This window comes from Dioscorea cayenensis, chromosome 19 (genome assembly GCF_009730915.1).
Source record: "Dioscorea cayenensis subsp. rotundata cultivar TDr96_F1 chromosome 19, TDr96_F1_v2_PseudoChromosome.rev07_lg8_w22 25.fasta, whole genome shotgun sequence".
Classification (NCBI taxonomy): Eukaryota; Viridiplantae; Streptophyta; class Magnoliopsida; order Dioscoreales; family Dioscoreaceae; genus Dioscorea; species Dioscorea cayenensis.
In genome coordinates this window covers 15287030-15304015 of record NC_052489.1, presented here as the reverse complement: position 1 = coordinate 15304015, position 16986 = coordinate 15287030, and the positions used below count along the sequence as shown (strand labels likewise).

General features: G+C 42.6%; 1 non-coding gene across 1 annotated transcript; it reads right to left on the bottom strand.

Annotated features, from left to right (window-relative positions):
- Window positions 1-4251: 4251 nt before the first annotated feature.
- Window positions 4252-4358, bottom strand: LOC120250896. The gene has a single exon (XR_005533227.1). It is a non-coding gene; the product is annotated as a small nucleolar RNA R71 (small nucleolar RNA).
- Between the last annotated feature and the right edge of the window lie 12628 nt (window positions 4359-16986).

The window sequence follows — 16986 nt, the reverse complement described above, 5'->3', positions numbered from 1 at the left end:
TTTAGAGTGGTTCTATGGATTCGACACTGTACTTCGCTTGGAAGAAGGTTATTGGGGAAGCATTCGTCGGCATAGATCCGGGGAGGTGTGCCCTAGGCCGGAAAAGGGGACCTTTGAAGAAGATGATGCTACTCCACTAGACCATCGACAGGAACACTGAGGAGGTTTTCTATGGATAACTTGTTTTTACATTTGATTTCATTGTTGATTATAACTAGCTCCATAGAGAGCTAAACCACTAGTCAGTACATGGATTTGTGAACCACCGGATGTATTTGTGTCATTAATCTTCTATTATGTTTTGCTTAATTGATGTCTTTAATTAAGTTTCAATCTTGAATGCTTTTTGAATGATTTCTCCCTTAGAGTGACACTAGGGTTGAGAGTCTACATTGGTAACCTTTGTGAGTGAGTGACACACCATGAGGGTTCGACATTGTAAGATTTGAGAAGGTCGAGAGGGTGAGTCGAGAGGTAGCAGAGCGTCCCCTTTCCCCTCCGATGTGATTTATCCTACGTCCACGTTCCAAGAGTTCTTTGCGATCATAGTAGAGTGAATAGCCTATGGGATAACCTACGCTGGGGCTTAGTTGCATAGGCAATGGAGTGAAGCGTTGAAGTGACTTTTGCACCTAGGGCTTAATTGCGACTAGGGGTATTTTGCCTGGACAAAAGTTTTAGATCTATACTAAAAAATAGTGTTTATCACTTGGAATCCCTAGAGTGTCTTGCAACTCTACACAGTGTGAGGTGCTGAGATTGATTGATTTCTCCGATGGGACATAGTGTAGAGTTAGGCACGGTTGGCCTTAGGTTTGGGACCGTGTGTTTAAGGATTTCCACAACTCATTAAGAGTCAATTAGGAGATATAATAATTGATTTTGCAGTTGAAGCAATTATCTTCGGTGGAACAATATCTGAGTACCCCACTTCTATTGATTGCCTTACCTCTCATCTATTTATGCTTCTCTCTTTCTTGTTTCTTTTATTCTTGCTTTCATTAAATTTTATCAACAAAATCATTCTTCCGTCTTCGCTTAGTTAGATAGCAATCTTGGTATTTTTATTCCCTACTCACTGTGGATATGATACCTACTCACCTGGGATTTATTACTTTGACAAACTCTTACACTTGAAGGTCACACACAAGGGGCGTTATCAATTTACCCTACCTCCACATTCCAAGAGTTCTTTGCGGTCATAATAGACTGAAGTGCTAAGAGACGAACTCCACTGGGGCGTAGTTGCGCGAGCAACAGAGTGAAGCGTTGAAGTAATCCTTAGTATCTGGGGCGTAATTGTGATCTTTCGCTTGGACCAAAGGGTTAGATCTATATTAGGAAATAGTGTTATTACTTGAAATCCCTAGAGCCTAAAGTAACATAGCACAGTGTGAGGTGTCGAGACTGAGATATTTCTCCACTGGGGCTGACAACACCCCTTGCGTGCGACCCACAAGTGTACTGGTTTGTCGAGTAATAAATCCTTGGCTGGAGGGGTATCGTATCCATGGGGAGTAGGAAGAAAAAAATACTTAAATTGCTACTCAACCACGTGAAAGTGAACAATGATAGTGTTGATAAAACATAATGAAAACAAAGTTAAAAAGAAAAAGGAATGAAAGGCAAAAGTAAGGGAGAGGTAAGGCAATTGATAGAAGTGGGGTACTCAGGCAATATTCCCCTTAGGATTAATGTTTCAAGTGCAATACCAACTATTATACTTCCTAATCAATGCTCAATGAGTCGTGGAAATCATTAAGCACACAGACCCAAATCTAAGGTCAACCGTGACTAACTCTACACTATGTCCCGGGAGAGACATCGCTCATTCTCAACACCTCAAACTGTATAAAGTTGTATTTAGTTCTAGGGAATCCAATTGATAAACCCTCTTCCTATGTATAGACCTAACCCTTCAACGTTTCACGCTGTTGTTCGCGCAACTAAGCCCAGTAGAGTTCATCCTCTAGAACTTCACTCTATTGCGACTGCCAAGAGCTCAAGAAATAGAGGTTGGATAAATCACAATAGAGGGGAAAGGGGACGCTCTGGTACCTTTTGACTCACCCACTCAACTTTGTCCAATCAAGAAATGTCTAACCCTCGTAGTGTGTCACTCATCTACAATGGTTACCAAGATGGACTGTCAACCCTAGTGTCACTCTAGGGGAGAAATCATTCCACAAGCACTCAAGATTGAAACTCAATTGAAACATCAATTAAGGAAAGTATAATAAAAGATCAATGAAATAATAACAACCTAGGGTTTACAAAATCCAAGTACCCACTAGGGTTTTAGCTCTCCCTAGAGCACAATACAATCAACAATGAAATCAAAAGTAAAAACAAGTGTTCCATAAGAAAACCCCGTCGGTAGTTGTGTCGATGTCTTGTGGAGTAGCCAAGTCTTCTCCAAAGGTCCCCTTGTCTGACCTGGGCACAACTCGCCGGATCTATACCGACAAAAGCTCCCCCAATAACCTTCTTCCAAGCGAATCGCAGTGTTGAATCCCTCAAATCACTCCAAAGACTTGCCCAAAGTCTCTCCAAACCCTAGCTGACAGCTTCCCAAATGATGAAGAAAAGTGGAAGAAAAGAGGAGAAAAAGATCCCTAAAATCGGGGTGAATCGCGGCTTAAATAGGGCTGGAATCGGGAATCCACATGCCCCTGTGGATTCTTCCCACGACCCCGTGGAATTTCCACACAGGCGTGGGAAATTTCCGCACGCCCATGTGGATTCTCTGGAAATCTATTTTCTGGCCAGCTGTGAACAGGAACTGCTACAGAATGTTGGTACATTGATATGCGGCAGTACCCTGCTACAATACTTTGCCAAAATACTCCCAATTACCGTAGATCGCAACTCTTCTTAATCAAAGGCTTCGTTGGTGAAGATCTTGCTATCAATACATAAGTCGGGATACGCGAATGTGACTGCCTTCGTGCCCCTCATACTCATTGTAATGGCTTGAGTACACGGAGGTTGGCACACATTCACGTATCATAAGACCCCACTTGTGTCTTCGCATTTGTTCCTTTCAAGATTCCACCTACTAGTGTGCTCACGATCTACTTTTGGCTTCTTTTCTCAATACTTAGCTTCACAACCCTACATGCATAAAAGTAACACAAATGCACAAGTATTAGTGTTAAAACCTGAAAAAAGTAATGCTCATCATAAGGAAAGAACAGTTTGCATTCTTATCACACAAGCACTTATCAGGGTCATAGTGTAGGGTTAGGCACAGTTGACTTTAAGTTTTCGCACCATGTGTTTATAGATCTCCATGACTCATTCGACATCAGTTGGAACAATATTCCCAGGGGGAGCAATGTCTGAGTGCCCCATTTTCTATCGATTGCCTTTCCCCTCATTTTATTACTCCTCTCTTTCTTATTTTCTTTAGTTCTTTTCATATTGATTTTATTCACACCACTATTGATTTATCTTTTTGTTAGTTAAATACCAATCTTTGTGTTTCTAATTACTATTTCCTGTGGATTCAACTACCCACTCACCGAGGTATTATTACATTGACAAACCCGTGTACTTGCAGGTTACAAGCAAGGGTGATGTCATGTTTTTGGCACCATTGCCTGGGAATAGGCATTTTAGAAACACTTTGCACTTTGCTATTTTAGCTATCCATCGTTTATTCTATTTCATGTTCTTTTATTCTTCTATCGTTTTGATTTGTGTTTCATTCTTTAGTTTTATCGCCAGGTTATAACATGAGGGAACCCTTCGACATTGGTTGAAGGATATCCTAAACTTGAACGAACACTTCGTAGAAGGGGTAAAAAACCTGTGCAAGAACAGTTTAATCAAGCGGAGATAGAAGGTGAAGGGTCAAATAATATAGCCGAACCATACGAGCAGCAGAGGACACTCTCAGATTATGCCATACCCTCACTGTTGGGCACACAATCTAGTATTATACACCACCAATTATGGCTTTGAATTTTGAGCTAAAGCTGGTATTCATCCACATGTCACAACAGTCCGCATAGTTAATAGTTTGACCGATGAGGACCCAAATAGTCACATAGAGAATTTCTTAGAAGTGTGCGACATGCACAAGATAATGGTGTTACGGATGATGCCATCAAGTTGAGAGTCTTCCCATTTTCCTTCAAGGGGAGACCGAAGCAATGACTAGATTCATTACCTAGAGAATCGATTACTACATGGGAGGAGATGGTAGAAGCTTTCCTTGCCCGATATTTCCCTCCCATAAAATCTACAAAGCATAGAAATGAAATATCCTCGTTCATGCAAACGGAATTGGAGTTGCTATTTGAGACATGGGAGAGGTTGAAGGAGCTCCTACGGAAATGTCCTCAACAAAGGTTTCCCGGGTGAATGATTATTCAGACTCTTTACAATGGCTTGAACCCTAGCACAAGGCATTTACTTGATGCAACAGCAGGAGATACCTTAGGTAGCAAGACCCCCTGAGGAGCACAACAATTGATTGAAGAAATAGGTTTAAATAGCTACCAATGGAATGTTAGAGAGAAAAACAAAGTGGCCGGTCTCCATAAGATTGATGTGGTTACATCGTTGCCGCCCCAAGGGGAGTCATTGAGCAAGAAGTTGGACACTCTAACTTCTCCTAGATTAGCGGCCGTGACAAATTGTAATGGATGTGGAGGAGGCCATGTTCTATCCGATTACCTGATAGCTATTGGTGGTACATTTTCTGTGGAACAAGTTGATTTTGTAGGTAATGCGATGAAGGGTCAAGGAAATCCATATAGCAATACCTACAATCCGGGTTGGAGTAACGATCCGACCTTTTCTTGGAATAATCAAGGGCAACAAAAGGCCACGACACCACTGTATATCCAACAATAACAACATGCCCCAAACATGGAGAATCGAGTTTCAGCCTTGGAGACCAGGATGACCGATCTAGAGAAAGCTTTGACTAGATTTGTTCAATTATCAGATACAAGATTTCAGTCTGTCGAAGCTACAATTCACAACCACACCGCTTCATTGCACAATCTAAAAAATCAAGTGGGGCAAATTGCGAAGTCTCTATCGGAGATATCTCAAGGGAGTTTACCTAGCAACACCGAAACCAATCCGAGAGAACATGTCAAGTCGATTACTTTGAAAAGTGGTTGTGAGGTTGAGGGTAGGTTTCCAAGTGAGAAGACCAATGCTGAAGCACCCAAGGTCATGGAGGTTAAGGAGAAAACTAACAAGGAGATGTAGGTGGCAGCCCCACCTTACAAGCCAAGAATCGCTTACCCTTCAAGATTGAAGAACAACAAAAATGATGAACAATACAAGAAGTTCTTGGGTCTATGACAAGGTCTCCTTGCGTATATCCCGCAAGTGCACGGGTTTGTCGAAGTAATAATCCTGGGTGAACGGGTATCGAATCCACAGGGAGTAGGGAATAAAAAATACTTAATTCGATTCTTAGCTATGTGAAAGATCAATGATAATGAGTGTGATAATGATTCAATTCTCAACAATAAAAGCAACAAGAAAGGGAGCAAAAGTAAAGAAGGGGGTAAGACAATCGATAAAGATGGGGTACCCGGATAATGCTCCACCTAGGATAATTGTTTCAAGTGCAAGAACCCTCTATTATGCTTCCTAATCAATGCAATGGTGAGTCGTGGAAATCCTTAATTACATAGTCCCAAATCTAAGGTCAACTATGCCTAACTCTATACATGTCCCGGAGGAGAAATCGAACAATCTCAACACCTCGTACTCGCATAAAGTTGCAATGAGCTCTAGGGATTCCAAGTGATAAATCTCTTCATAATTATAGACCTAACCCTTTGGTCCAGGTGGAAGGTCCCTAACCACAATTAAGCCCTAGATACTAAGATCACCTCAACGCTTCACTCATTTGCAGCGCAACTAAGCCCCCAGCTGAAGTTCATCCCTTAGACCATTCACTCTATTATAGCCGCAAAGAACTCGAGGAACGGAGGTAGAATCTATCACACCGGGAGGAGAAAGGGGGACGCCTCCCTGCACCTCTCGACTCACCCTCTCAACCCTCTCCAACCTAGCTTTGTCTAACGCTCGTGGTGTGCCACTCACTCACAAGGTTACCAACAAGAACTCTCAACCCTAGTGTCATCTAGGGGAAATATTCATACAATCTAGCATTCAAGGTTGGAACTCACAATAAACATCAATTTATTGAAAGCATAATAAAGAGGTTCAAAGAAACAAATACATCCTAGGGTTCACAATACCCGAGTACCCACTAGGGGTTTAGCTCTCCATGGAGCTAAGTACAATCAAAGAAATAGAATATAAAAGCAATAAATCCATAAGGAAACCCCCTCGATAGTCATGACGATGGTCTTGTGGAAAGTCCTCTACTCGTCGTCTAAGGATTCTCTCGTCTGGTATAGGATACGCCTCGACGGAAGCTCCCTACCAACTTTCTTCCTAAGGAATGACGATGTTGGAGCGGTAGAACCTCTCCAAAATCTTGGCCAATATCCCTCGAAACCCTAGCCGAAGCCCTCTCTCAAGTTGGGGAAAAGATGGAGAAAAGAATACCAAAATCGGGGCTGAATCGGCTACAAATAGGGCTGGAATTGGGTGACTACACGGGCGTGGATGCTCCACGCGCCCGAGCAGAATTTCCACACGGGCGTAGATAATTTCCAGACGCCCGTGTGGATTCTCTGTTTCTCTGGTTTCTTGGCAGGCTGTGAACAGTGATGCTACAGTATATACTACACTGTTACTACAGTGCTCTGCTACAGTATTTGACCTGAATAGCTTCCCAATTCCATACTTTCATCGGGGTAACGCAAACGGGCACACGTTCACGTCGTGGATCACTTGCTTCTTCAATGGTGTACACGTTGGTGAAACTCTTGTTCTATGTGCATATGTCGGAATGCTCGAGTGTGACTGCCTTTGTGCCCCTCCAAATGGATGTGCCAACTCGAATACGAGGATGTTAGCACACACTCTAGCATCTCACATCGACCTATGTCTTCGCGTTTGAACCTTAGCGAGATTTCCTCCAAAATCAGTGCATTATTATCCACATTGGCCTATTTCCTTCATACTCGGCGTCACAACCCTACCTGCATAAAAGTAACATAAAAACACACATATTAGTGTAAAAACCCGAGAAAAGTAATGCTCAACATAAGGAGAGAATGCTTCGCATTCATATCACACAAGCACTTATCAAACTCCCCTACACTTAAGCTTTTGCTTGTCCTCAAGCAAAAATTAAACATTCTGTGCATCAATGAAAAAAATATTGAAAGTGTTTGGCCTTAGGTTCACCAAAGTATACAAAGAGAGCATTCTACAAGTAAGGGAAATTTCAACATTAAAAACAAAAAATCAAAGCTCTAGCTAAAAACTTCAATAAAAAGGACAACAAACCCGAAATCGTGTATGTGTGTGAACTCACTCAAAACAACCCAAGGTATACTGCTCAAAATTCTAAGTACGAGGGACTTATTTATCTACAAAAGTGACAACAATTTCAAAGATGGTAGTAGCTTCACACATCCTCTAAGGTAGCCCTTTCCAAAGCGGCCGCTAAGGTGGCTTTCACACTTTCGAGTTGGTAGCTCTTTATACCGGAGTGGTAGATTTCACTCATCCTATGAGATAGCTCTTTCTCTCATTAGGGCATAGCTAGTATCCGACTTATGAGAGTAGCTTCATACTTCATAGGTGGTAGCCCTTTCCACCCAACAAGCACAATAAACCTATTTTGTTTCTTTTTTTTTTTTGTATTTTCCTTTTTTTTTGTTTTGTTTTTTTTTCACAATTTGCACAAAAAACAACTATAACTAGTCCCTTTAATATCAAACTTGAGTTTCCAATAGAGTTTAACGAGTGAGTAGCGTAACAAGTATAAATCGGGTAAAAATTCCTAGAAATTCAAGCAAGAACTAGAGCATGAAAACATTTAATGTTAGAAATTCTCCTAAACTCAAGAATACAATGATTGCAACTAAGGTGAACCGCCATTGGCTATGTGAGCATATAACAATCAAGAACAATAGAAAATATGTGTGCACTATGAAACTCCCCCCACACTTAAGTTGTACATTGTCCCCAATGTACACATGCAAGCTCACTCAAAATATACATCCTTCAAATGCAAATATGGGAGAAGCAATCAAAACAATACTCCCCTAACTCCTAGTGTTGCGTTTGATGAAGCTAATTCCATGGGAGTAGTGTTACGACGGGTTGTGAAGCTCACACGGGCAAGTGCCGAAGCACCTTGGCCGTGCCCATAACAAAGTCTCAATTCCCAAGAAGACAAGACCATCTGCACGCATACACGAGGGAGGGGGGGGTCAGTGAAGCTCAATAAAATAAAAAGAACTCGAGTATACAAAAGATAGAGCAATGAATACAACTCGAGACCACAAAATGAAAATATACTAAGAAGGAAAATCCTTTCTTAGTATACCAATCCAAAATAAAATCCAGAAAATAAAATGCAAAAAATAAGAGCAAAGAAGGTAAAGACGCCTCAAATGTCGGTGTCAATAGCTAGTGCATCTATTTCCGTTGTTGGTGAAGATGACGATGGTGCTGCAAAATAAATGAAGATTGGCAAAGAGAAGAGAAAGAGAAGCTTACCAACAAAATGAGAATGAAAGACTAGAAAACGGCCGGAAAACTCAATTAACAACCCTCTAAAACGACGGTGAGAGGTCAGGAGATAGCAAGGATGTGTTCTCAAAACATATGAGGGTGAAAAGATGAAGAAACCTGAAAAGATTTTAAAGAAAACCTGCGGTTCTAGCATATCTGTAAATACACACGGGCGTGTGGGAATTACCCACGTCCGTGTGCCCGACCCACAAGGGCAGACGCACGCCCCTGTGGACTCTCCATGCAACCGAGAAAATTCTCTAAGACCCACGCCCGTGCGAAAATTCCACACGGGCGTGGACATTCACAGGACCAACTCACATGGGCAAACGCACGCCCCTGTGTCTTCTCGGGATGGAGAGATCCTCTGTAGAGATTCGTACGGGCGTGCGAAAATTATCCACTCCCGTGCGATTTTCATAAGGTCACCCACAGGGGCGAGTCCACGCCCCTGTGTGCTCTCAGGATAATCCGCCCAACTCTGCAGGAATTCACACACCCATGCGAAAATTACCCAAGGGCATGTGATATTCGTATGGTCGTTCACAGGGGCAGCCGCACGCCCCTGTGCCTTCTCTGGATGAGCTCACAGTGCAAATCCACGGGCGTGCGAAAATTCCACACACCCGTGCGTCTTCACTGGATGCCTTAGAAAAACCTGCAGGCTCTGCAGAAAGTTTCTAAACATGTTTACACACTCAGAGCCTGCCCTAATATGCAAGTTTTAACAGTGAAAAACATGAGAAATAGCTCAAACGACCAAAACTTCACCAAAACACATGAAAGCACAAGATAACACCAACGGTGCACAAGAAAAGCATAGCAATGATATATAAGAATCAAAACACCAACACTCAAGCTCTTATTCATGCAAACACTAAACTAAAAACTAGGAAAATAGTAATTGCTTGGGTTGCCTCCGAAGAAGCACTTGTTTTACGTCACTTAGCTTGACGTACCTCTTCCTTACCTTATGGTGACTTGAAAAGAGTGTGTTCTTCCCGACTAGATATTGCATACTACTTCCTTTAAACCAAAAATCTACTTGCCGGGGTGGAATATTTGTTGGAGAGTCCAACCATCTTACCTTTGGCCTCCACGGAAAGAATTTGGGTTGGGAATTGTCCAAGCTTAGCACAGGTGGGTCATTGGATGGCTTCAATCTCCTACCCACGTCTTCTTCCAAATCCAAAATCTCTTTCTTGCAATTTATGAGTTGAATAATCCCAAAGAGAGATGCTTGCTCCATTACCTTAGGATTTGCGTCTTTTTCCCTGTCAACTTGAAAGCAATATGTCTTCACCAACTCTCCTTGCACCATTTCTTGCTCACAAACATACTGTCCACTCAAACAATTATCACATTGAATGAACGGTTCTTGTTGTATCCTCTCAATCTCGACAACATCATACTCGTTCCGCCCCACTTCTTCATTGTCATTCACTACCACATCTTCTCTATAAGGAACTTGACTTGCTTGCTCAAATACTTGTTGTTCCCTGGAGAGTGTGTCAAGTATCCCTCCTAGTTGATGCTCAAGGTTTTTATAGGAGGCTTCATGACATCTTCGTGTGGTCTCCATATTTTGGACGCAAACATCAGATGCTTCAATAAAGTTAGCTAATACTCTTTATAATTGAAATGTATCCTCTCCGAGTATCTCACCCGTTTGACATTCCTCTTGATGTGCCTCCCAATGTTGTTCACCATTATCCCATAATATGTTTGGGTAGCCAACTTCAGTTGGTTGATATGCGTTGTAACATGGAATGTTTTGTTGTCGTGAAGTAACAATTCTATCAACTTTTTACTGAGAGCTTCGACCTGCAAATATAGAGCAACAACTGAGTCAATCATCATTTAAAATCCTTGCAAGAAAAAGTAAGACATGACAAAAGAAAACAAATGAGAATGATGGAAGAATAAGAAAGTGTGAAATAATTTTTGTTTTTTTTTTAAACAAATCAGAACGGTGATAGAGAAGAGATGTGAAATAGAATGAAGGGTAAATAGCTAAGAAAACAAAGTGCAAAGTATCTCTAAACGCCAACTCCCCGGCAACGGCGCCAAAAACTTGACAAGGTCTCCTTGCGTATATCCCGCAAGTGCACGGGTTTGTCAAAGTAATAATCCCAGGTGAGCAGGTATCGAATCCACAGGGAGTAGGGAATAAAAAATACTTAATTCGATTCCTAGATATGTGAAAGATCAATGATAATGAGTGTGATAATGATTCAATTCTCAACAATAAAAGCAACAAGAAAGGGAGCAAAAGTAAAGAAGGGGGTAAGACAATCGATAAAGATGGGGTACCCGGATAATGCTCCACCTAGGATAATTGTTTCAAGTGCAAGAACCCTCTATTATGCTTCCTAATCAATGCAATGGTGAGTCGTGGAAATCCTTAATTACATAGTCCCAAATCTAAGGTCAACTATGCCTAACTCTATACATGTCCCGGAGGAGAAATCGAACAATCTCAACACCTCGTACTCGCATAAAGTTGCAATGAGCTCTAGGGATTCCAAGTGATAAATCTCTTCATAATTATAGACCTAACCCTTTGGTCCAGGTGGAAGGTCCCTAACCACAATTAAGCCCTAGATACTAAGATCACCTCAACGCTTCACTCATTTGCACGCGCAACTAAGCCCCAGCGGAAGTTCATCCCTTAGACCATTCACTCTATTATAGCCGCAAAGAACTCGAGGAACGGAGGTAGAATCTATCACACCGGAGGAGAAAGAGGACGCTCCTGTACCTCTCGACTCACCCTCTCAACCCTCTCCAACCTAGCTTTGTCTAACGCTCGTGGTGTGCCACTCACTCACAAGGTTACCAACAAGAACTCTCAACCCTAGTGTCATCTAGGGGAAATATTCATACAATCTAGCATTCAAGGTTGGAACTCACAATAAACATCAATTTATTGAAAGCATAATAAAGAGGTTCAAAGAAACAAATACATCCTAGGGTTCACAATACCCGAGTACCCACTAGGGGTTTAGCTCTCCATGGAGCTAAGTACAATCAAAGAAATAGAATATAAAAGCAATAAATCCATAAGGAAACCCCCTCGATAGTCATGACGATGGTCTTGTGGAAAGTCCTCTACTCGTCGTCCAAGGATTCTCTCGTCCGGTATAGGATACGCCTCGACAGAAGCTCCCCTACCAACCTTCTTCCTAAGGAATGACAATGTCGGAGCCGTAGAACCTCTCCAAAACCTTGGCCAATACCTCTCGAAACCCTAGCCAAAGCCCTCTCTCAAGTTGGGGAAAAGATGGAGAAAAGAATACCAAAATCGGAGCTGAATCGGCTTTAAATAGGGCTGGAATCATGTGACTACACGGGCATGGATGCTCCACACGCCCGTGCGGAATTTCCACACCGGCGTGGATAATTTCCACACGCCCGTGTGGATTCTCTATTTCTCTGGTTTCTCGGTCGGCTGTGAACAGTACTGCTACAGTACATACTACAATGTTGCTACATTGCTCTGCTACAGTATTTGACCTGAATAGCTTCCCAATTCCATACTTTCATCGGGGTAACGCAAACGGGCACACGTTCATGTCGTGGATCACTTGCTTCTTCAATGGTGTACACGTTGGTGAAACTCTTGTTCTATGTGCATATGTCGGAATGCTCGAGTGTGACTGCCTTTGTGCCCCTCCAAATGGATGTGCCAACTGGAATACTAGGAGGTTGGCACACACTCTAGCATCTCACATCGACCTATGTCTTCGCGTTTGAACCTTAGCGAGATTTCCTCCAAAATCGGTGCATTATGATCCACATTGGCCTATTTCCTTCATACTTGGGCTCACAACCCTACCTGCATAAAAGTAACATAAAAACACACATATTAGTGTAAAACCCTAGAAAAGTAATGCTCAACATAAGGAGAGAATGCTTCGCATTCATATCACACAAGCATTTATCAGTCTATTTAAGCAATTGCACATTAACATTCCTTTTGTAGAGGCATTGTCTCAAATGCCTCAGTGATCTTTTGACCAACAAGAGGAAGTTGGAGGAAAGTGCATCGGTGCCTTTAGATGCCTCTTGTTTGACAGTGTTGCAAAAGAATATTTCGAACAAGAAGAAAGACCCCGGAAGCTTCATCATCCCGTACAACATCGGTAATATGGGTAGAGAGATGGCATTGGCGGATTCAGGGGCTAGTATCAATGTTATGCCATACTCGTTCTTTCAGAAGCTAGGCTTGGGAGAGCCTAGGCCCACTTGGATGACACTTCAATTAGCGGACCGAACGGTTAGACATCAGAGGGGCATTATCGAAGACGTGCTTGTCAAGGTTGATAAGTACATATTTCTTGTGGACTTTGTAGTGTTGGACGTCAATGAGGAAGTAGATGTTCCTTTAATACTTGGGAGGACATTCTTGTGCACTTCTAAGGTACTTATCGACATGGACGGTGGGGAGTTGACACTAAGGGTTGGTGATGATAAGTTGACATACCGCCTCACTGAAGCCATGCAACGTTCCATTTGACTTTGATGATACTCTTTACTTTCTTGTCACTAACGATGAACTAGTACAAGAATATGTGCAGGAAATGATGAATCCGGACCCATATGAAGGCGTACTAGACCAAGAGGTGCAAAATGAAGAAGTTTTGATGCTTGGTCTAGAGGAAAAAGTACCATCTACTCGGGGATCGTGATGAAGGTGCTCCAAAAATTAAAGCGAGTAAGGAGGCACCACAAAAAATGCCCCAAGGCTAATGGGGATGTATAAGAACGGAGTGAGGGTGACAAAGCCTCATGTGGTAACATGCTCGATAACTCCTCCTCTACCCTCAAAAGATTATATTCATCATGTTTTCAAGTTATGGGTAAGAGAGAAACCTTCATCTATGGGTCCCCGTGAGGTAAGAAGAGGTATGTCAAGTTTAGTTACATTAAACAAGTGCTTCTTAGGAGGCAACCCAAGTCTTTACTGTTTTTGTAGTTTTTAGTTTAGAACATCGATGAATAAGGCTTTGAGTGTCGGTGTGTTGATTTTTACATGCAAATTGCTGTGCTTTTCTTGTGGATCATTATTGTTTTAATGTTCTTACATCTGTGTGGCGAAGTATCTTGGTCGTTTGAGCATGTTGTTCATGTTTCTCTGGTTACTTGTGCATATATTGGTAGGCTTTGAATGAGTGTATTTGTTCAGAAATTTTTTGCAAAGCTTGCAAAAATTTTTTCTAAGTCATCCAGAGAAGACACATGGCCGTGTGGAAATTTCCTAGGGACGTGTGTTTTCATTTAGAGCTCATCCTGAGAGGACACAGGGGCGTGTAATTACCCCTGTGAATGACCTTGTGATAGTCACACCCCCGTGTGGAATTTCCAAACGGGCAAGTGTTTCCCTGCAAATGTTCAGAGCTAACCCTTTGGTCCAGGCGGAAGGTCCCTAACCACAATTAAGCCCTACATACTAAGATCCCCTCAACGCTTCACTCCGTTGTACGCACAAGTAAGCCCAAGCGGAGATTCATCCCTTAGACCATTCACTCTATTATGGCCACAAAGAACTTGAGGAACGAAGGTGGAATCTATCACGTCGGAAGGGAAAGGGGACGCTCTTGTAACTCTCGACTCACCCTCTCAACCCTCTCCAACCTAGCTTTGTCTAACGCTCGTGGTGTATCACTCACTCACAAGGTTACCAACAAGAACTCTCAACCCTAGTGTCACTCTAGGGGAAATGTTCATACAATCAAGCATTCAATGTTGGAACTCACAATAAACAACAATTTATTGAAAGCATAATAAAGAAGTTCAATGAAACGAATACATCCTAGGGTTCACAATCACCCAAGTACCCACTAGGGGTTTAGCTCTCCATGGATCTAAGTACAATCAAAGAAATCCCCTCGATGGTCGTGTCGATGGTCTTGTGGAGAGTCCTCTACTCATCGCAAGGGATCCTTTGTCCGGCCTAGGATACACCTCGCCGGATCGATGCCGACGAAAGCTCTCCTAATAACCTTCTTCCAAACGACGCGCGATGTCAAATCCGTAGAACCTCGCCAAAAACCTAGCCAATATCCCTCAAAACCCTAGCCGAAGCCCTCTCTCAAGTTGGGGAAAAGATGGAGAAAATAATACCAAAATTGGGGCTGAATTGGTTTTAAATAGGGCTGGAATCAGGCGACTCCACGGGCGTATATGGTACACGCGCCCGTGCGGAATTTCCACACGGCCGTGGATAATTTCCACACGCCCGTGTGGATTCTCTGTTTCTCTGATTTCTCGGCCGGCTGTGAACATGTTGGTGGAGCTCTCGTTCTTATGTGCATAAATCGGAATGCTCGAGTGTGACTGCCTTTGTGCCCCTCCAAATGGATGTGCTCACTCGAATGCGAGGAGGTTGGCACACACTCTAGCATCTCACAGCTGACATATGTCTTCACGTTTGAACCTTAGCGAGATTTCCTCCAAAATAGGTGCATTATGATCCACATTGGCCTATTTCCTTCATACTGGGCCTCACAACCCTACCTGCATAAAAGTAACATAAAAACACACATATTAGTGTAAAAACCTGAGAAAAGTAATGCTCAACATAAGGAATAAACATTTCGCATTTATATCGCACAAGCACTTATCAATCCCGAGAAGACACAGGGTTGTGTGTCTACCCTTTTGTCTGACCCTGTGTATTTGACAAGGTCCCCTTCTGTATATCCCGCAAGTGCACGGGTTTGTCGAAGTGATAATCCCGGATGAGCGGGTATCTAATCCACAGGGAGTAGGGAATAAAAACACTTAATCTGCTTCTTAGCTATGTGAAAGATCAGTAGTGATAAGTGTGACAATAATTCAATTCTGAAAAATAAAAACAAGTAAGAAAGCACGATTAAAGGAGGAGGTAAGTCAATCAATAAAGATGGGGTACTTGGATAATGCTCCGCCTAGGACAATCGTTTCAAGTGCAAGAACCCTCTATTATGCTTCCTAATCAATGCAATGGTGAGTCGTGGAAATCCTTAAATACATAGTCCCAAATCTAAGGTCAACTATGCCTAACTCTATACATGTCCCGGAGGAGAGATTAGATAACCTCTCAACCTCGCACTCGAATAGAGTTGCAATGAGCTCTAGGGATTCCAAGTGGTAAATCTCTTCCTAATTATAGACCAAACCCTTTAGTCCAGGTGGAAGGTCCCTAACCACAATTAAGCCCTAGATACTAAAATCACCTCAACGCTTCACTCTGTTGAACGCGCAACTAAGCCCCAGTGGAGGATCATCCCTTAGACCATTCACTCTATTATGGCTGTAAAGAACTCGAGGAATGGAAGTAGAATCTATCACGTCGGAGGGGAAAGGGGACGCTCCTCTACCTCTCGACTCACCCTCTCAACACTCTCCAACCTAGCTTTGTCTAACGCTCGTGGTGTGTCACTCACTCACAAGGTTACCAACAAGAACTCTCAACCCTAGTGTTACTCTAGGAGAAATGTTCATACAATCAAGCATTCAAGGTTCGAACTCACAACAAACATCAATTAATTGAAAGCATAATAAAGAGATTCAATGAAACAAATACATCCTAGGGTTCATAAATACCCAAGTACTCACTAGGGGTTTAGCTCTCCATGAAGCTAAGTACAATCAAAGAAATAGAATGTAAAAGCAATGAATCCATAGAGAAACCCCCTCGATATTCGTGTCGATGGTCTTGTGGAAAGTCCTCTACTCGTCGTCCAAGGATTCCCTTGTCCGGTATAGGATATGCCTCGACGGAAGCTCCCCTACCAACCTTCTTCCTCAGGAATGACGATGTCAGAGCCGTAGAACCTCTCCAAAACCTTAGCCAATACCTCTCAAAACCCTAGCCGTAACCCTCTCTCAAGTTGGGGAAAAGATGGAGAAAAGAATGCTGAATCGGGGCTTAATTTGCTTTAAATAGGGCTGGAATCGTGAATCCACACGCCCTTGTGGGTGCCCCTGTGGAATTTCCACACGCCCGTGCGGATTCTCTGAAACTGTCATTTTCGGCCGGATGTGAACAGTAACTGCTACATTGTTTGCTATAGTGATCTGCAGTACTCTGCCAAAAATACTCCCGAATCCACTTTTCATTGAGGTAACATAAACGGGCACATGTTTATGCCGTGGATCGCTTTGCTTCTTCAATGACGGATAAGTTGATGGAAATCTTGTTCTATGTTCATAAGTCGGAGTGCTTGAGTGTGACTGCCCTTATGCCCCTCCAAATGGTTGTGCAAACTCAAATACGGGGAGGTTGGCACACACTCTAGCATCTCGCACCCGACTTATATCTTCGCGTTTGAACTTTGGCAAAATTTCCTCCAAAATCGGTGCATT